At 43.4% G+C, this 21,262-nt stretch overlaps 1 protein-coding gene across 9 annotated transcripts in view; it reads right to left on the bottom strand.

The window, feature by feature from the left end:
• The window catches only part of TLN2 (talin 2), a 472,001-nt gene that overhangs the window by 449,469 nt on the left and 1,270 nt on the right, over positions 1 to 21,262 (bottom strand). The window contains exon 1 of one of the 9 annotated variants that reach the window (XM_021094275.1): positions 20,506 to 20,864. The exons of the other annotated variants lie outside the window; for them this stretch is intronic. The gene's annotated coding sequence lies outside the window, so the exon portion shown is untranslated. Of the gene's footprint in view, positions 1 to 20,505; positions 20,865 to 21,262 lie in introns of those variants that run through there. 9 annotated transcript variants of the gene reach the window in all.

Genomic DNA, 21,262 nt, shown 5'->3' on the forward strand with positions numbered 1-21,262 from the left:
GTCAGCACCACCCCGCCCCCCGCCCCGGTAATAGGTGTGCCTGCCCTCTAAGCAAACCCTGCTTCCGATTTATTGTACATACACATTCACCTCGGTATATTATTAAAATGCTGGTTCTGAGTCAGCATGTCTGGATGGAGCCCCAGATGCCGCATCGGATGGAGCCCCAGATGCCGCATCAGATGGAGCAGAGTCCGGATGGAGCCCTGGTGATGCTAATGTTGCTGATCCACAGACCAAGTTTCAATAGCAAGGACAGAAATTTATGACTCAACCAGTATTTATCAAACAGCTCCAGTAAGAATCACATGGGATAACTCTTAAGTACACAGATTCTAGGGCCCCAACCCAGACCAGAGCAGGCCAGGTGAGCTGTCAATCTAGCAAGGACTCAGGCAAGTCTTATGATCAAGGAAGCTTGGGAATCCTGGTCTAGATCATCCGCATCTCTAATTTCAAGCTCCCACACAGCCTATGGCAACCCTTGCTTCCTTTACAAAGTCTTCTTCAGTTAACTTACAACCTAGTAACATAGCTCCCGCTTCCAGGGGCCCTGCAGAGCACATTTAAAGAGCTGAAGGCTCTTCTAAACTTTTCCAAGTCCTGGAACGCTCAGAAAATGATCACCTTTGTCCAGCCTGAGCTCTGGTGGCCCCTGAGGGACTGAGGAAGGATGGGGGCCCATTATCTCAGCACACAGGATCATAGCCCAGCTCCCTGGCTTAGAAAGCTCTGCTCCCACTTCAACCTCACTGGTCAACAAGCAAAACCAATCAGCACAGCCCTCCAATACATCTCCCCATTGTTCTTAAACAAACTCTGATCCAAAACAGAGGAGAAAAAATAACCACATCGAACTCCCATTCTGAGGTTGCCTACAAGAAACAGTACAGCTCAGAGGTGAAAAATACATCCATCCATCCATTCACTTACCCTATCCAACAAATTACAGCTAATTACTATGTGCCCAGAAGCACAAACAATCTTGAATCCTTGCAACAAATCCTTGGTTTGTCGGTATTGGGGACAGTGAAGCTCTCCCAAGATCACACGATGAACAGTAGTCACCGTATTAGAGGTTCCTACATGTAACCCTTTGAGACACTCAAGCCTCTTCTGATTTATCTTCATGCCTCCTGCCCACACATACCCTCCCAACTGCTTTCCATGAGAGCAGGGCCCAGGTCTGGGCCACATCCACCATGCACCTCATAAATACCCAGAAAAAGATTTGCCAAATTGATGGATGATTTCAAAGCTGGGGCTCCTCCATGATAAGATGCCTCCACCATACAAGGCTACAGGTGTACCTGGGTTTTTAAAAACTCCCAACAATATAATATGAATTTACAACACCTTAGTTAGAAAGAGGATGGTGAAAAGGAAGTCTGGTAGTCAAAGACCTAAAGGATTCTTCTCCCGCTCTAGCCATGCTGCCCTCACATCTGGACTAGCCACTTGGCCTCTAGGGTAGCTCAGTTTCTCCACCAACATGATGGTTTCATTGGGAACTCCCACAATATACTAGATGTGGCACTAAGATGAACATGAGGAAGGGAAAGAGGTGAGAGTCAATTCCATCCCTCAGCAACCCTGGGCCACTTCCACTCCTCCCACTCCACAAAGCACCAATCTAAACAAAGCATACAGAACAGTTTTCAAACATGGACAGATCAACCAGGGACCTAGGGGAGTCATTTGCATCACAAACAAAATCTTTAGTTTGAAAACTAATTCACAAAAAGAAGGCTAAAGTAACAAGTTCCCCTGACACATTTTTTGAATCAGGGTTTATTTAAGTATTATCATTACAGTAAACTTCACCCTTTTTAAGTGCATATAGTTCTATCGACTTTGACAAATATACACAGTTCCTCTTGCAGTGTTAAAAACAGATTATCTGTAACTTTTCAAGAATATATTGCATAAAGTGACGAGGGCACATATGGCCCAAAGACATAAAATTAATTTTACCTCCTCTTTCTAAAAGTGAAGGTCCCCATTCCACCAGAAGAAGAACCTAGAACTGAAAATCTTGTACGTACATCTGCAAGGCAAGGAGCAGAGTACCAATATCTACTGGTCAATGCAGCTGAACCTCCCTTAATAACAGTGGAGTCACTCCTCTCAACCCCACACCCTCTCCTATGAAAGCATTTACTGTTTTTTAAATACACAAACAGCCCAAGAACGCAAACCTATTTCTACCAAAGGTCATCCTTAACTACGTGTGCAATGTAAAACCACAAAGCCTTCCTGAATTAATTCCAGAAATCTCTAATAAATTTCACATTACTATCAATGCTCCAAAGGAACTGACCTGGACAGGGAATATAACTTTTACTTTAAGACGTATCTTAAAATGAAGTGCGTGAGTTTATGTACAAAAGGAAGAGGGATGATTATTCAAACAGAACTCTAACAACTATTAAAAATACATCCCTGCTGCAGAAGGTCCTGGTAACTTCAGACTAAAAACAGCATTACAAGCCAGAAAATGGCAACAAATGCCACTGTAAACTATCAATCAATGTTTTTAACCTTACTATATGGCTGGCTTCTGGTAAAAATCACGACTAATTTCCAAGCCCTAGCTTAGTGGCACTCCAGTCTCAGTATATTTGATAATATTTTTTTATATTTTTTTATTTTTTGGCCACACCTGTGGCATGCATAAGTTCCTGGACCAGTGATCGAACCCATGCCAAAGCAGTAACCCGAGCCACTGCTGTGACAATGCAGGATCCTTAACCCACTGTGCCACAAGGGAACTCCTACCTAACAATTTTAGTATGTAAACGCCACATTTTTGGACCCTACACGGACCTACAAAATTAGAATATTTATAGTACCTAACCATGTTCCTGGGTAATTCTAATGGTACTGACCTAAGGACCACACTCTAAGAGACGCAAGTGAGAGTAAGAAAGCATGTGTTTTGTTATAAAATCATTAAAATAAAGTTGGTGAAATAACTTGGACACTGATCCAGAGTATGGGTTATAATCCATAGGCTAATGGGCCAGGCTTAGGAATTTTTTCATTATTCAAGGAGATTACCATTGTAGTATCACAGATAAACTACAATGACCATCTTTTATTAATATTCAGATGCCAGGTCTAAGTGTGATCCCAGAGCAGTTGTTGCTGTTTCCCTTTTTTTTTTTTTTTTTTTTTTTTTTTTTTGGCTGCCCCAAGGCATATGGAATGCCCGGGCCACAGATCATATCTGACTGCAGCTGTGACCTACAACCTATATTGCACCACAGCAGCAACTCCAGCTCAGCTTTTTTTTTATCTTTTTAGGGCCACACCCACGGCACATGGAGGTTCCCAGGCTTGGGGTCTAATTGGAGCTACAGCTGCTGGCCTACACCACAGCCACAGGCAACACAGGATCTGAGCCATGTCTGTGACCTACACCACAGCTCATGGCAACGCTGGATCCTTAACTCACTGAGTGAGGCCAGGGATCAACCCACAACCTCATGGTTCCCAGTTGGATCCGTTTCTGCTGTGCCATGACAGGAACACCGTTTTTTTGGTTTTTTTTTGTTTTTGAGCCCCACTTTAGAATAAAAGATCTCTAGGGGTAGAATCTAGGAATCCACATCTCAAAATTTTCTCTAAGTGATTCTTCTGCAGTGGAGCATGTACCACCACATTTTAGTTTGTGTGAATACATTTTATAACAATAAATCCTTAATAATCACAATTTTTTTCTTGCCTTGTCCTCTCACCGATTCTCCTTTTGCTTTGCTAAAGCATGAAGTATTTATTTGTTCCCACTCCATCTCGACTTATCTCCCACTCTTCTCCACTGTGGTACAAGGTGCATCTGTACACAGGGAAAATTCAAGCCAGATTTATTTATCATCAGCTAAAGGACAGTGAGCACAGCCTGGCATCCAAAGACTCTCCCCATCAGTACAACAGCAAGGGTGCTGTCTAAGAAAGCAACCCCCTCGGGCTCAAAGCACCCCTTGATTCCAGCAACCACTTTCCCATGATGCCTCCCATGCAAGCCACCAATGGAAAAGAAAATGGGAACTTGGTAGTACTGGTGGGTTTCCCCCTTTAAATATAGTATATCCATGATAGAGTGCATTCATTCTCACATGCTGGAGAGCATCAAAATCTTCAGAAGAAACAATAAAAATAGTTGTTACCTCAGCTTCTGGCTCAGCAGTATTCTAGAAAGTCTCCTAAATCTTTATTTTTCAGGAGCCTCCCAGAAGATTTGTATGCACATCAAGACTTGAAAAATCACCAGTGTTATGGAAGAAACGTAGGATATGGATGAGAAAATCTGAGTTTGCATCAAACTTAGCCAGTATTTAGTGTGTAAACCTTGGTACACATCAATTACCTCAAAGTGGAAATAATACCATCTGCCATGGTTGTTATGACGGCAAAAAAACTTAAACAAGACATTGGTAAAATGTCCAGTCCCAGGTATAGGTCAATGAACCTGGCAGGTGCGGAATTCCACAACCATTACAGAAGAGGGTCCTTTAGCCTAAAGAGGTAACTTCAATAACAAGCATGCCATGTCACAGGCATATTCTGAGAAACAAGTCATTTTGCCAGTCCGTGCTATACCTTGAATTGTGTCCCCTCACAACAAATGTGTTGGAGTCCTAAATTCCCAGTACCTCAGAAAGTAACCTGGAGTCTTTACAGAGATGATCAGGTTAAAATGAAAACATAATGGTGGGCCCTACCTTATCTATTGTGACTGGTGTCCTTATAAAAACAGGACATTTGGACACAGAAACAAACCTGCATCGAAGAAGATGGCCTATGACAAGCCAAGGAGAGAAGCCTGGAACGGATGCTTCTTCCCTCAGTAGGAACCAACTCTTGCCAACACCTTGACCTTGAACTTCCAGCTTCCAGAACCGAGACAACATATATTTCTGCTGGTGAAGCCACAACTCGGTGGTACAGTGATGTGGCAGCCCAAACAAATTCAATCTATTAGGTTCCAGTACAAGAGGAAAGTGCCCTTCTCCAGCTCCTTTTGGGAAGGACGCTTTGCCATCTGATGCTTCTCAGATTCCACAGGATGTGTTTTCATATCTTCATCAGGTATAATACTGCATTGACACTACTTCTCAGGTCCATCAGAGAGCTAGCTCTTGGCAAACAGAGCATCCCTAACCAGCTCTGCTGTGCAGTCTTGAACCTGTAGCAACTGTCATAAAATCAGAGCTCCAACCTATGTGCAAGCTCACCAGCAAGAACCAGCAAGTGATTCTTCATTCTTATACAACTATGCAAACCCACTCTACACAGCCAGTCACACTCCCTTTTTCCTTCCGTCAGAGTGGCACCCATGGCCAGCTTCTCAGAGAGCTTAAGCCACCCCCAGCACACAGGCACCAAGAGGCCATAATGAAAAGGAGCCATAAAAGCTCTCAGGAGACAACTCTCTCAAACTTAACGCAACTTTCATTCTCGCCTAAGTAATTCAAAACACACTGGGAAAATGTCCCCAAAGAAAATAATCAAGCCCTTCCAGCATGCATTCAAAATGAAACCTGAAAGGGTCTTGCTCAGTGAGCAAGAGTTTGGGAGGGCGAGGAGTGGACTGGCCCCTCTGAGATGGCTGCCCAGCATTGGGAAATAGCTGTGTCTGTCCAGAGAGCAAGGGTAGCAAGCATCTCCCATGCTAGGCTACTGTCCCCAGTGCCCTGGCTACTTTTACCCCCTAAGCACCCTTCCTGGGCCACCTCTCCTTGGAGCCTCCCTATGGATCTTTAAAAAACAGTGTCCAGGAGTTCCCTTCTTGGCACAGCAGAAATGAATCCGACTAGGAACCATGAGGTTGAGGGTTCGATCCCTGGCCTCGCTCAGTGGGTTAAGTACCCAGCGATGCTGGGAGCTGTGGTGTAGCTTGCAGACTCGGCTTGGATCCAGCATTGCCATGGCACTGGCGTAGGCCAGCAGCTGTAGCTCCGATTAGACCCCCAGCCTGGGAACCTCCATATGCCTAAAAAAAAAAGAAAAAAAAGTGTCCAGCAGCAGTCCCACACCTTATGAGTTGACATGCAGCTAGATGGATGCTCAAGGGTTAGAAGAGCAAACAACTTTCAATGTTAATATTTATTAACATTAAAAACAAAAATAAACAATGTCCAGGTCTTACTCTCAGAAATTCCAAATCAGTGACTCCAGGGCAGGGGAGGGGTGGGGTGGAGGAGTACAGCCAGCATGTTTAAGGGGCTTCACTGACAGTTCTGACACACACCCAGAGCCTAGAAACATAGTCATGATTTAAAGTCAGGGTCCACCCAGGCATCCCGAGAAAAGGAGAAAGTGCCACTAATGGTCACGAGTAAGGGACTCCGGTGCCAGCTTTGCCAAGTGACCCAGTTGGTCCCATCCTTCTCAGACTGAGTTCTTCCGCTACCAAAGGGAAAGGCTGACCTAAAACCACTCAGGCTCCCTCTTTAAAAAAATAAAACACTGATAATAAAAATAAACTTCCCTCGAATCACACTAAGATGGCCCACAAAGACAGCTGCTCTTTCTCCCCGGGTGTACTGGACCAAAAGCTTCACGGCTGACATCTCACCCACAGGGAGAGCTCCTCTCATCCTGTGGGGAGGGCCCAGGAGTGACAGAGGCTGAACCCAATGGAGAGCCCTTCAAGGAGAAAATTAAGCCTCTTAAAGTGCCCTCGATGTAATCTCTCAAACCCAGGAATAATCCACACTCCCCTTGGAAGATCTGCCATGTGTGACCTCAGGCCACGCTCAGGAAAGAGCTTCCCTTACATTAAACTAGGTTCTGAACATGGATGCCAAGTAATGAGATGGGCTGTCCTAAAGGATGCAAACAGAAAGACAAGGGCAGGGCCTTGATAAATCAAAGTTTGGAGCCTGGGTGCCTACGAGAGCAGTGCAGAGGGAAGCACAGAACACCCCATCCCTCCGCAGGCTATCACTCAGCCGGGGCCTCAAACATTATAGGAGGAAACAGAGACATCTCTCCGTGTGGTCGGATGAGTGAGGCACCAAAACAACTTACCAGGACATCGAGGTCAATGATAAACACTTAAGACGAGTGAACTTACCATCTTGAACCCAGCGGCAAAAGTTACCAAGCAGACTGCTTAAGTGTCCCACTTCAGAGATAAAAAGGAGAAACGGCCATCTGTCTCTGTCAAGCTGTCCTCTGCAGATGCCTTCCACCACTCTATAAGTATTTAACAAGGATGGGCTTCACTCCTTCAGTATTTGAACCCCTAACTCTCAGCACATTCCCGGAAAAATATTGCCCTCAAGAGGCACTGCTTTTCCACCTCAACATTACTCTTGTCCTTAGCTCCAGTCTGGAAAACTGACTTTTCCTTATTCAGGGCTAACTCTATAACCAGCAAGTTGTCTTCATCAATTTCTCACCTTAAAAATTTTATGTTGACCCAACCTGAGCTTCTGAGCCCTAGCTTAGCAGGAGCTGTCACCTCTTTTTTACATCATCTGGTGACACCTGTCCTTGTATCCTTGACCTGCTAGGATGGCTATTCCCCTCTTTCCAATTCCTCTGCAGGACCTGTTCAAGGACCTAAGAGTACTATAAATTTATAGATCTCATGAGGTTGGTAAAAACAGGAAAAGTAAGTCCAACACTGCTGTTGTTTGAGCCCTGATGTCAAATTCATTTTTATCTGCCCAAGTGGGAGTACAATAAAAATGTTCTAGGGTGAAAAAAAACACATTAAGACCCATCAATTCCACACCTAATTTATTTACTCATGTAAAATAAAGGGATGTTCATCCAAAAATGTGTACATGGAAGTGCGTCAGCTTTATTCATAATAGTTACATAATGGTAATAATCCAAATGTACACCTAACAGGTGAATACAATTTTTGGTACATCGACACACAGTGGAATTTTACTCAGCAATAAAAAGGAATAAATTACTGATACATGTATAGATATGGATCATGTTCAGAAATGTCATACCAATGGAAACAATCTAAATGTCCATCAACAGAGTGGATCAAGAAGATGTGGTACATATACACAATGGAATATTACTCAGCCATTGAAAAGAATGAAATACCAGCATTTTTAGCAACATGGATAGACCTAGAAATCATCATGCTAAGTGAAGTCAGCCAGACAATGAGACACCAACATCAAATACTTTCATGGACATGTGGAATCTGAAAAAAGGACAGACTGAACTTCTTTGCAGAACAGATGCTGACTCACAGACATTGGAAAACTTAAGGTCTCTGGAGGAGACAGTTTGGGAGATGGAGGGATGCGCTTGGGCTATGGGATGGAAATCCTGTGAAATCAGATTGTTATGATCATTATACAACTACAGATGTGATAAATTCATTTGAGTAACAAAAAAGAAAGAAAGAAAGAAACATCATACCGAGTAAAAGAAGCCAAGACACCAAGAGCAAATATTGTATGATTTTATTTAATTGAAGCTCTAGAAAAGACAAATCTAATCTATGGGCACAGAAAGCAGATCAGTGTTTACCTAGGGCTGGTGGGACTGACTGGGATGGGGCACTAGGGAACTTTTCACCCCGATGGAAACTTTCTATATATTTTTCTCCTTCTTTCTTTCCTTTCTTTCTTTTTTTTTTTTTTTAGGGCCCCACCTGTGGCATATGGAAGTTCCTGGGCGGGGCTGAATCAGAGCTGCAGCTGTCAGCCTATACCAGAGCCCCAGCAACTCAGGATCTGAACCTCATGAGACCTACACCACAGCCTGTAGCAGCGCCAAATCCTTAACCCACTGAGCAAGGCCAGGGGTCGAACTCAAATCCTCATGGATACTAGTTAGGTTCTTAATTCGCTGAGCCACAAAGGAAACTCCAAAACTTTCTATATTTTAATTGAGGTTGATGGTGACATGAGTGTACAGATTTGTCAAAATTTATTGAAACATATGTTTCAAATGGGTGCATTTCATTGTTTGAAAGTTGTACCTCAATAAAGTTAATTTTTTAAAAATGTGATACAAAGCAAAAAAAAAAAAAATGGCTTGTTGATTATCTACCACGTGCCAGGCATTGTAGACGTGTGTGGACACAGTGCCAGGGACAGTTTCTTTCATGGAGCTTTCATTCTAGTGCCATGAGGCAGACAAAAAAGAATCACATATGTAATACAGGCAAACCTCCTGTTACCACACTTCATTTTATTGTACTTTGCAGATATTGCCATTTTTACAAATCGGATGTTTGTGGCACCCTTGCACCAAGCAAGTCTATCAGGACCACTCTTCCAACAGCATTTGCTCGCTTCCTATCTCTGTGTCATATTTTGATAATTCTCACAATATTTCACATTTTTTAAGATTAAAAAAAGATTATTATATTTGTTGCAGTGACCTGTGCTCAGCGATCTTTGAGGTTATAATTAAAATGGAGGGGGGACAAACTGCACCCAGATGAGAAGATGAACTTAATAAATGTGTGTGTTCTGACTGCTCCACCGACTGGCAGCTCCCCAGCTCTCTCCCTCTCCTCCAGCCTCTTTATTCCCTGAGACACAATACTGGAATAAGGCCAATTAATAACCTTATGGAGGCCTCTAAGTATTCAAATGAAAGGAGGAGTCCCACGTCTCTAACTTGAAATCAGAAGCTAGAAATAATTAAGCTTACTGAGGAAGGCAAGTCAAAAGCCTAGACAGGCCAAAATCTAGGTCCCTTGAGCCAAACAGCCAAGCTGAGAATGAATGCAAAGGAAAAGTACTTAAAGGACATGGAAAGTACTACTTCAGTGAACACACAAACATACAAAAGGGAAACAGCATTCCTGCTGATACGGAGAAAGCTTTATTGGTCTGGATAGAAGATCAAAGTAGTCACAACACTCCTTCAGCCAAAGCCTAATCCAGGGAGTTCCCATTGTGGCTCAGCAGTAACAAACCAGACTAGTATCCATCAGGATGCGGGTTTGATCCTGGCCCTGCTCAGTGGGTTAAGGATCCAGCATTGCCTCAAGCTGTGGTGCAGGTAACAGACACAGCTCAGATCTGACATTGCTGTGGCTGTGGCGTAGGCCAGCAGCTGCAAATCCTATTCAACCCCTAGCCTGGGAACTTCCACAGCCCTAAAAAGAAAAAAAAAAAAAAAAGCCTCATCCAGAGCACAGCCCTAATGCTCATCAATTCTAGGAAGGCTGAGAGAAGTGAGGACGTTGCAGAAGAAAAGTCTGAAGCTAGCAGAGGTTGGTTCATGATGTTGAAGGAAAGAAGCTGACTCCATAACAGAGTGTAAAGTGAAGTAGCAGGTGCTGATGTGGAGGCTGCAGCAAGTTATCCGAAGATCTAGCTAAGATCATTAATGAAGGTGGCTACACCAAACAACAGATTTTTCATGTAGATGAAACAGCCTTATATTAGAAGATGCCACCTAGGGCTTCATAGCCAGAGAGGAGAAGTCAATGCTGGCTTCAAAGGACAGGCTGACTCTCTTGTTAGGAGCAATGCAGCTGGTGACTTTAAAATTGAAGCCAATGCCCATTTACCATTCCAAAAATCCTACAGCTCTTAAGAATTATGCTCCATCTACTCTGCCTATGCTCTATAAATGGAACAAGAAAGCCTGGATGACAACATATCTGTTTACAACATATTTTCCTGAATATTTTAAGTCCACTGTTGAGATCTACTACTCAGAAAAGATTCCTTTCCAAATATTACTGCTCAATGACAATGCACCTAGTCATGGAAGAGCTCTGCTGGAGATGCAGAATGGGATGCATGTTGTTTTCATACCTGCTAACACAACATCCATTCTGCAGCCCACGGATCAAGAAGTCATTTTGACTTTCAAGTCTTATTCTTTAAGAAATACATTTTGTAAGGCTATGGCTGCCACAGACAGTGATTCCTCTGATGGATCTGGGCAAAGTAAACTGAAACCATGTGGAAAGGATTTACCAATCTAGATACCATTTAAGAACATTCATGATTCATGGTAGGAGATCAAAATAATAAGATAAGCAGGAACTTGGAAGAAGTTGATTCCAACCCTCATAAATGACTTTGAGGAGTTCAAGATCTCAGTGAAGGAAATAACTGCAAATGTGGTAGAAACAGCAAGAGAACTAGAGGTGGAGCCAAAAGATGGGATTGATTTCCTACCATTTCATGATAAAGCTTGAATGAATGAGGAATTGTTTCTTACGCATAAGAGAAGAAAGTGGTTTCTTGAGATGGAATCTACCCTTGGTGAAGATGCTGTGAAGACTACTGAAATGACAACAAAGGGTTTAGAATATTATATCGACTTAGTTGCTAAAGAAGTGGCATGGTTTGAGAGAATGACTCCAATTTGGAAGAAGTTCTACTGTGGGTAAAATGCTATCAAATAGCATTGCATGCTACAGAAAAATTGTTCATGAAAGAGTCAATCAGTTTGCCTAACTTCACTGTTGTCTTATTTTAAGATGTGGCCACAACCACCCAACCTTCCTCAACTCCCACCCCAACTGGTTAGCAGCCATCAACACAACAGCAAGAAAGATTATGACTCCACCTGCAAAAAGATTATGACTCTCTGAAGACTCAGAGGATGGCTGGCACTTTTCTGCATAAAATATTTTTTCTTTTTTTTTTTTAATTAAAGTGTACTTGATGGAGGTTCCCATTGTGTCTCAGTGGAAACAAATCTGACTAGTATTCATGAAGATGCAGGTACCATCGCTGGTCTCGCTGATGGGTTAGGGATCTGGCATTGCCATGAGCAGTGGTATAGGTCGCAGATCCCACATTGCTGTTGCTGTGGCCGTGGTGTAGGCCAGCAGCTGCAGCTCCGGTTCGACTATAGCCTGGGAACTTCCATATGCTGTAGGTACAGCCCTGAAAAGCAAATAAAAATTTCAAAAAATAACGTATGGTTGATTTACAGTGTTGTGCCAATTTCTGCTGTACTTCAAAGTGATTCAGCCATACATATATATACATCCCCTTTCTTATATTATCTTCCATCATGTCCTATCCCAAGAGACTGCATATAGTTCCCTGTGCTATACATTAGGGCCTCACTGCTCATCCATTCTAAATGTAATAGTTTGCATTTACTAACTCCAAACTCCCAATCCATTCCACTCCCTCCTCCTCCCCCTTGTCAACAACAAGTCTGCTCTCCATATCTGTAAGTCTGTTTCTCTTTTGTAGATAGGTTCATTTGCACCCTATTTTAGATTCCACATATAAATGATATATGGTATTTGTTTCTCTCTTTCTGCTTACTTTATTTAATGTGAGAATCTCTAGTTGTATCCATGCTGTTGTAAATGCCATTATATCATTCTTTTTATGGCTGAGTAGTACTGTATTGTACATATGTACCACATCTTCTTAATCCATTCATCTGTCAATGGACATTAAGGTTGTTTCAATGTCTTGACAAAGAATATAAATGGAAAAAAAAACGGTCTCTTTAGCAAGTGGTACTGGGAAAACTGGACAGCTGCATGTAAATCAATGAAACTAGAACACGCCCTAACACCATACACAAAAATAAACTCAAAAGAGCTTAGAGACTTAAACATAAGACATGACATCATAAAAATCCTAGAAGAGAACAGAGGCAAAATATTCTCTGACATAAACCATATAAATGTTTTCTTATGGCAGACTCCCAAGGCAACAGAAATAGAAATAAAAACAAAAATAAACAAATGGGACCTAATCAAACTTACCAACTTTTACATAGCAAAGGAAACCATTAAAAAAAAAAAAAAAGACAACCTACAGAATGAGAGAAAATAGCAAATGATGCAACCAACAAGGGCTTAATAAAATATTTTTAATTAAGGTATGTACATTGTTTTTTTAGATGTAATGCTATTGCACACTTAACAGACTACAGTATAATGTAAATATAACTTTTATATGCACTGGGAAATCAAAAATTCATATGACAGTTTATTTCGATCTTCACTTGTGGTAGTATGGAACAGAACCTACAGTATCTCCAAGATTCGCCTGTGTCAAGGAATGACAAATGATATGAAAACACAGAAGAAAGAAGCTGAGAGCAGGGGCTAGGGGAAGCCAGGGAGACCTCTAAGGAGGTGATACTGGAGCAGACTCTTCAGTCAAGTAAAGTGAGAGAGAACAGCCCCCACCTTCAGAAGCCAGGAAGAGGAGACCCTGCAGGAGATCAGGAACTGGAGCAGCCAGCGTGCAGGAGAACCAGGTGAGGATTGCAGTGTAGAAGCCAAGTGAAGACAGCATCCCAAAGAGATCGCTGGCTACCCACTGCCGAGAGGCTGCAGGCAATGACAACTAGGAGTTGGTCACTGGGTATCACTGTTACTTAAAGAAGTGTGATTTCGGTGAAGGGGTCAAGCAAAAGCCAAAGTGAGGAGGGTTCAGGACAGAATGAGAGCAGGGAATGGAGCAGAATGTACAACAACTCTTTTGGAAATACTTATTACAAAGGGGAATGGATGAACTGGAAGAACAGCTGACTGTGATACAGGGTGAGTGTTCTGTTGTTGCTGCTTTTTGCCTTAAAATGAGAGATACTACAGCATGTTTCTCAAGGAGATGATCCATCAGAAGGAGAAAACTGCTGATGCAGAAGGGAAAGGAGATACAGACATGAGTGAGAGCCATGCATGCCAACAGGGAAAGGTCTCCAGTGCACATGTGCTTCCAGTGCTGTGTGGTTTCGGTGCAGGGAGGCCAGCAGATAACAGCACGAGATAATGAAACTAGTTCCCAATTGCTTCCTTTTCCTCAGTGAAATAAGCCAGGTCATCAGCTGAGAATGGGCTAGGGCTAGAAACATGGTGGGCATGGCAATGCCAAGAGCCCACCTTGAAGCTTATGTTTACAAATCAAAAGCCAGATGACGCAGATGGCTAGTTTCCTCCAGGTAGGTTCATCAGCCTGCATGCAGCAAGAGCATGGTGGGCAGAGAGTAGGGTTCCCAGGAAAGTAAGGTGAAGGGGAAATGGCCAAGGAAGTTGAGAGTGTATGCAAGCACCTGAGCTTGAGGCAGTAGCAGGGGACAAGAGAGGATGATGGACAGCAAGTGGAAGTGTCACCAGGTCAGAGCCCCTTGTAGGGTGAAGGCTAGGTGGAAGTGGGTGATAACAGGAATAGTATGAAAGACAAAACATTAGGGTCAGACTAGAATGCTTGTTAAGATTTTGGTACAGTTATCGGTAATGATAAGGTCTACATGATAAGGTTTAACCCTATTGTTCTTTTTTTTCTTGCTTTTTAGGGCCGCACCCGTGGCATATGGAAGTTCCCAGGCCTACCCCATAGCTCATGGCAACACAGGATCCTTAATCCAATGAGTACTGAGTGAAGCCAGGGATCAAACCCGCATCCTCATGGATACTAGTCAGGTTCATTACTGCTGAGCCACAACGGGAATTCCAACCCTATTTTTCAAATGATAGGTTGCAAATTTAGTGATTAGTAAAACCAATTTAGTGAGTCATGACAAGCAATTTTTTAATAAGACAATAAAATTTATGCAAGTACATCATACCTAATAAGGGTAAACACTGGTTTGTGAGACTTGTTTCAGTTGTGTGTGTATTTGCACTGGGTCCTCACATAAGATATTTCTCCTATGGATCAGGGCTGAAAAAACTCCCAAGGCAAGGTTTCTCCATCATGACACTACTGACATTCGAGACCATGTAATTCTCTGTTATGGAGGCATCCTGTGCATTGTAGGGTGTTTAGCAGCATCCCTGGCCTCCACTTATTAGACGCCAGGTGCACCCCTCCCCTCAGTTGTAACAGACAAAAATGTCTCTAGACACTGCCAAATAGCCTTTGGGTGGCAAAACTGCTGAAAACCAGCAGCCTAGAAATAACCACAGAAGGAATGGCTAAAGTGGGGAGAGGAAAAAACTAAAAGAGAGTTGGTCAAAGGACTGATTTGGGTGGACAATCTATATAGATGTCCAAGCTACCAAAAATGTTGATGGGAGGAGGACTGTGAGCCAGATGAACAAGATCTTCAAAGAATGAGGCAAAGTGACCCAGAACTTCAGGTCAGCCACACCGCTCAAGGACATCCAGACAAGGGAGGGTCCCTGGGCCAAACCAAGTACATATGTGTCACTAATAAGCTATGTTAGAAATGTGCCCCCTCTGGCAACACTGTAATAAATACATGTTGAAATGAATGACCATTGTACTTAATTTCAAACCCCCCCTCCAAATGTACCAATGATCAGATAATGAAAATTTAAACAATATTTATCATCTGGTCACCATTTTGTTCCCAATACCCTTCACATGTAGCCAACTTTTTATTTAAAGGAATCAATGACATCAAATCTTGAACATGTATATATATGATGAAAAAACAAAACAAACAAACAAACAGGAACCAGAGATTAATAGTCTTCTCTGCTTTCCCATGAAAATTCATTATAGAGTATTTACAATATCCCTGAACTTGGACTTTCACTGTTGATTAAACACATGCATCCATCTCTGAGACATCACTAAATCCCCAAACACCTACAAATGATACAGACAATAGCTAACTAATAGAACTCTAATATTTATTTCTCAGCTTGGTGAAACTGATAAAATTGAGTTGAGTTAACCTGCCTTGATTGGCATTCTAACTTTCATCCATGAAAGGACAGGGCACTAGCCGGACAAGAACACAGAGATGCAAAACAGCTGTTTCTCAACACCACTTTAAGTGTGGACCAGAAAGATCAGTATCTGCTGGGAGCTTATTAAACACAGAAATTATGGGAGTTCCTTTCATGGCTCAGTGGTTAACAAACCTGACTAGCATCCAGGAGAATGCAGGTTCGATCCCTGGCCTTATTCAATAGGTTAAGGATCCAGTGTTGCTGTGGCTGTGGTGTAGCCAACAGCTACAGCTCCGACTTAACCCCTAGCCTGGGAACCTCTATATGCCTCGGGTGCAGCCCTAAAAACACCAAAAAAAAAAAAAAAAAAAAAAAAAAAAATCACATCAAGAGGCAGGAGTGAAAATGGCACAGGGGCAGGGCAATCAGGTAAGTGAACAATAGTGTGGAAGGAGACCAGGGTTCAAATGTCAGCACAGCCATTTAATAGTCTCTCTCTGGGACTCAGGAAGACCAAGTGTGAGGAGATGCTGCTCCTCTCCAGGAACTCTTCAGCTGGCCAGAAGACATCCCTTCCAAAGACCACCACTGGCCTTCCCTCAGAATGGGATCAGAGAAAGTCAAAGAAAAGGAGAACATCTTAAGTGTTTTCATATAGAAAATCTGCCATGTTTTGAGCAAGTAAACCATTCAAGGTGCATAGGAAGCAAATGAACCACCCCTTCTCTCCACTGCCAATTGTAAACAATATGAAGTTTTAAGTGTCCTTCCATATCTTTCTCCAAAGTACACATATAAGGCGTCTTCCTTTTTTAATCAGAAAGACCATACTACATATGACACTTGGCAACTCAATTTTATTTATCATGTCATATATCACAGGCACACTTCACAAAACAATCCATGATAGCTGTACTGTATTCATCTACTGATGGGCATTCATGCCACTTCTAGTTTATTTATTATAATAACCCTGCAATAAAAAGACACAAATCCCTACATGCTAATGTTTTTACTTCTGTAAAGAAAGGATTCTAAATATGTGGCTGCTGGTGCATAGGGCATATACCTTTCACACCTCATAAACACTGCTTTTCACTAAAGGTTGAACCAATTCATACTCCCATCAAGAAAGAGTCTGAGGGAGTTCCCGTCGTGGCACAGTGGTTAACGAATCCGACTAGGAACCACGAGGTTGTAGGTTCGATCCCTGTCCTTGCTCAGTGGGTTAAGGATCCAGCGTTGCCGTGAGCTGTGGTGTAGGTCACAGATGTGGCTCGGATCCCGAGTTGCTGTGGCTCTGGTGTAGGCTAGCAGCTACAGCTCCGATTAGACTCCTAGCCTGGGAACCTCCATATGCCGCGGGAGTGGCCCAAGAAATGACGAAAAAAGAAAGTGTCTGAGGGTTGCCCCAACCCATCTAATAAGGATGTTACCAACCTTTAAAACGTAGATTAACTGGATGACTAGAACACTAATATCTCTGTTTTGTTTTTTTTATTTTTATTTCCCTGATCATTATTTACCTTGAGAATCATTTCACATGTTTACGACCATTTGCATCTCTTATCTTGGGAATTGTCTGTTCACATCTTTTGCGTATCTTTGATCATGTAGTCCTTCAAGTACTGTTTAATCTCATACTAATACCCTTCTCCCCCCACCCCCAATCTACTAGATAAGTAAAATACAAAAGAAGTCACCCATTAGGAACTCAGTGTGTGGGGTGAAGCCAGGGGATGTCTTCGTAGCATAAACTACATAGTAAACCCTCAAAAACAACTGCTGAATAAGTGAATAGCAGGCTTAGAGATTTGTTTGTTAAGAGTTCAGCTGGCAGAGTAAAAGGAAATACAAATATTCATTACTTGTTCTACATATTCAGAAGAGCATAACTTTGGCTGAAATTAACTTGTTGATTAAGGGAGAAACAAAACTTGGCACTAACAGTCCACTGTCAAATGGATGACAAAAGAGCCCAGCCTTAATTCATAGTTCTGGGCAGTACATAAACAAAGGCTCTCAAAACCAAAGCATTTTTTGTCCTCAGACTAGTCTACTAGTTGTCATTCAAATGACACCTGCCACTAAGCCACCAGGTTGTTAGTTAGGTCAGTTAACAAGAGAAGCCTGCCTTAAACATTTTGTTCTTTTTTTGTTTTTATTTGTCTCTACCCCCAACCAAAATTTTTCTCCCTTTCAAAATCTCCTTCTTATTTGGGGATGGAGAGAGGGGAGGGCCTGCCTGCAGGAGGAGTTTGACAGGGTTCAGATTCCTTCAATTAACTCTTTTAACTTTAGGCAAAACATCTGGTTATACCCAGCATTTATCCCCATTATTTGTAATAGTTCTGTTTGTCTTATGTTTTAACTAGTCTCCTTATTAAATATAAAAGTAATAGGATTAAAAAGTTCTGGGGGAAAGTACTATAATTAAAAAGGCACCAGTTGGGTATGTTAAGCTGTAATTCTGGTCCCGCTTATTAAGTTTTCCTTCTTGTCTTTAATTTTTTTTTTTTTTTTGGTACCCAATAAAAATAACTGAATTATTTAACTCTTTGTTAATACTTCCTGTATTGGCTAAATACCACCCCAAGTCTCCAAGAAAACATTATGACTCGAAAGTTCTGGGGCAGTAATATCACAGATCACAAATTTTAGATAGTGTCCCAAGAGTCTGGGTATGCTACACACACACACACACACACACACACACACACACACATATCACTGCCTGGTAACTGGACAGGCAACTCTCCAAAATGAACAGGCATTTCCTAAACTCTTGAAGTTACAAAATCTTCTTAATAGGAAAAATTGCAGGCACTTTGATTATGCCATGAAGTTATAATAAGAATCAGGCAAGGGGAAACAAAGCACAATTTATAAAACTTTGTTAAGAAAGGCAGAAAAATAAATAAATATTAAGGTAGTAAACTTGGGAATGACAATTGAAGGTTGTGTAATAAAACTCCTTTTTAAATTTTTTATTTGAGCTTTACTTAGAAAATTTCTTTTAAATTTGTATTGCTCCATGTATAGCACATGCACAAAAATATGTGATATATATGGAGTTATAAAGCACAATCCTTGGAGTTCCCACCGTGGCTTGGTGGTTAACAAATCCGACTCGGAACCATGAGGTTTCGGGTTCGATCCCTGGCCTCACTCAGTGGGTTAAGGATCTGGCGTTGCCGTGAGCTGTGGTGTAGGTCACAGACACGGCCTGGATCTAGCATTGCTGTGGCTCTGGTGTAGGCTGGCAGCTACAGCTCCAATTAGACCCCTAGCCTGGGAACCTCCATATGCCACGGGAGCGGCCCTAGAAAAGGCAAAAAGACAAAAAAAAAAAAAAAAAAAAAAAAAAAAAAAAAAAAGAAGAAGCAGCAGCACAATCCTAAAATGAGTAAATACAATTTCAGGTTTTGTTTTTTGTTTTTTTTTCCTGAGCATAGATGGTAAGAAATTTAAGTTGTTCAACACCTGTAATCATCCTTAACTGCTTTTGGCACTAAATGATCTGTTGGGAGCCAGGAGTGGAGGACTGGGGAAATCAGTATAATTTTGAGATGTAAAAGAAACTGGACTACCAAATCTCACACACACACACACACACACACACACACACACACACACACCTCTTTATAAAACCTGACTTCGCTTTAATATGCTCTAGGGAACAGTTGAAAAACCCTGAACAAGTAGATTTAACAGTAGGTGAATCAAGATCCATATAAATATGCCTATGCCTGTAAAGAATATCCCCCAATAACTCAATCAACAGGAGCAAGTTTAAAGGATCACTTGCCCTTTAGAGGAAGAAGTATAACCTCAATGCCAAAAACAGAACTCGTTCCTATCTCCTTCATGACCTGAGTGGGTACAAAGGCAGAGAAAAACCAGTAACTTCCCCAATCTGAAGAGCCTGGGTTTCTGTGATTCAAGGTACCACTTCTAAGCCTGGAAACTTACAAAAAGGATGAAGGCTTTCAGCAACTGATTTGATTCTCTTCTAAATTAATTATGCTAATTTTAAACGAATGTGTCTTAAGCCCAGAGTGTTCTCCACAATTCTAGGGCTCACTGAAAACAAAATTAGCATCCCTGCAGGTATCCCTCCCCTCTCAAGGCCATTTGTCTTGTCACATCCGCTGCCCCTCTTGGGTTTTTGCATAGATATCTGAAATCAGCCAACAAGGAAGATAAAAATCTTAGCAATTCAACGGTTGACATTCTCACTGGAGGCACTTAGAAAAACAGACTCAAGGGCAGCCTAATCCCTGACATCACAGGGCACATCTCTGAGATGAAAACCTACCCCTCCTCCCCCACATCCCCTTCAGTGATCCCTTGAAGCCTCTCCAATGATGAAGCCCTAAAGTGCTGACATGACCTCAATACTATGGCATCATTTCAGTAAAACGCCAAGGAGAGAGGCTGACACGTTCCTGCCAGCGAACTGTAGGTCAGCAAACACGCCCTTGCCCTGCCCTTTCACAAAGCAGAGATCAGTCTCTTTCAAAAGTAAAGATTCCCCACCGCCCCACTCCTAAGAGAACTCTGTAGAAGAGAGGGGAGCGCGCAACCTGAAGAAAGTCACTGCTCAGCACCCTCAGGTACTACCACAAACTAAAGTGATACTTAGAGCATCAGGGTGCTCGCAATTGATGTATATTTGGGGATCCAATGCTCCAGAACATCATCCCTATCTCCTATCTCTCACTCTGTCGTGGACCACGCCAACTCCTCAGCTCATTCCTTTCCTATCTTCTGGGAATAGCCAGAGGTTTTTCACCACGAGCGAGACACGGGGAATCTGAATCAACTTCCTTTCCCCAAGTCTCCTGGGCTCTTCCCAGGCAGCAAAAATCCAAGTTTCCCCATGCGTCACCTGAAGCCCCAACTTCTGGAAACGCCCCCCTTACCTCGCCTCCGAGAGCTGGCACCGCGGCAAGAGGCGGGCACGCAGCCGCCGGCGCCGCCGCTGCCACTGTCGCCGCCGCAGCCAGGGAGGCGAGGAGTCTCGGGCTGGTCTTCGGCCCCGGAGCCACCGCACCCTAGGCCGTCCGCCCTAACACGATAACCCGGGCGCCTCGTCTCCGCAGGGAGTGAGCACCCGCGCCCTGGGGGGCGCCCAGGCAGATCCCGACGCCGGCAAAACGCTCCACACCCGCACCCTGCCGGGGGACGCGTCCAAGCGCACGGCTCGGGTGGAGCGCCCGGGTGGCCGCGGCGGCAGGAGAGGGGCGTGTTCCTTGCGCCGGCGGGACCCGGGAAGGAGGCGAGCCTAGCGCGCAGTCCCCGACGGCGGCTCTCGGCCCTCAATGCCGGCCAGCTGGCCTGACGACGCGCTGCAGCCCGCGCGCCCTTGCGGGGACAGGCGCCGTGCGCGCCCCACGGGGCTGCCTCCGTGCCGGCCTGGGCGCGCAAACTTTCTGGGCGAAAACCGCTCCAGCCTCTCCGGCGGGGACGCCGCGCTCTCCCCGGGGCCCACCAACTGTTCGCCCCCTCCCCTCCGTAGCCAAGACCCACTGAAAATATGGCGCCCTCGAATGTCGCTCCTCGGTCCCCTCGGGGGATCTCGAAATGCCAGGCTCCAGGACCCCTGGCTCCCGGCAGGCGCGAAATTTCAGCTCCTGAGGCCGAAGTAGGGGAGGGTGCCCCTCGTCCAACGCGAGGCCA

The sequence above is a fragment of the Sus scrofa genome, chromosome 1 (assembly GCF_000003025.6).
Source record: "Sus scrofa isolate TJ Tabasco breed Duroc chromosome 1, Sscrofa11.1, whole genome shotgun sequence".
Lineage (NCBI taxonomy): Eukaryota > Metazoa > Chordata > Mammalia > Artiodactyla > Suidae > Sus > Sus scrofa.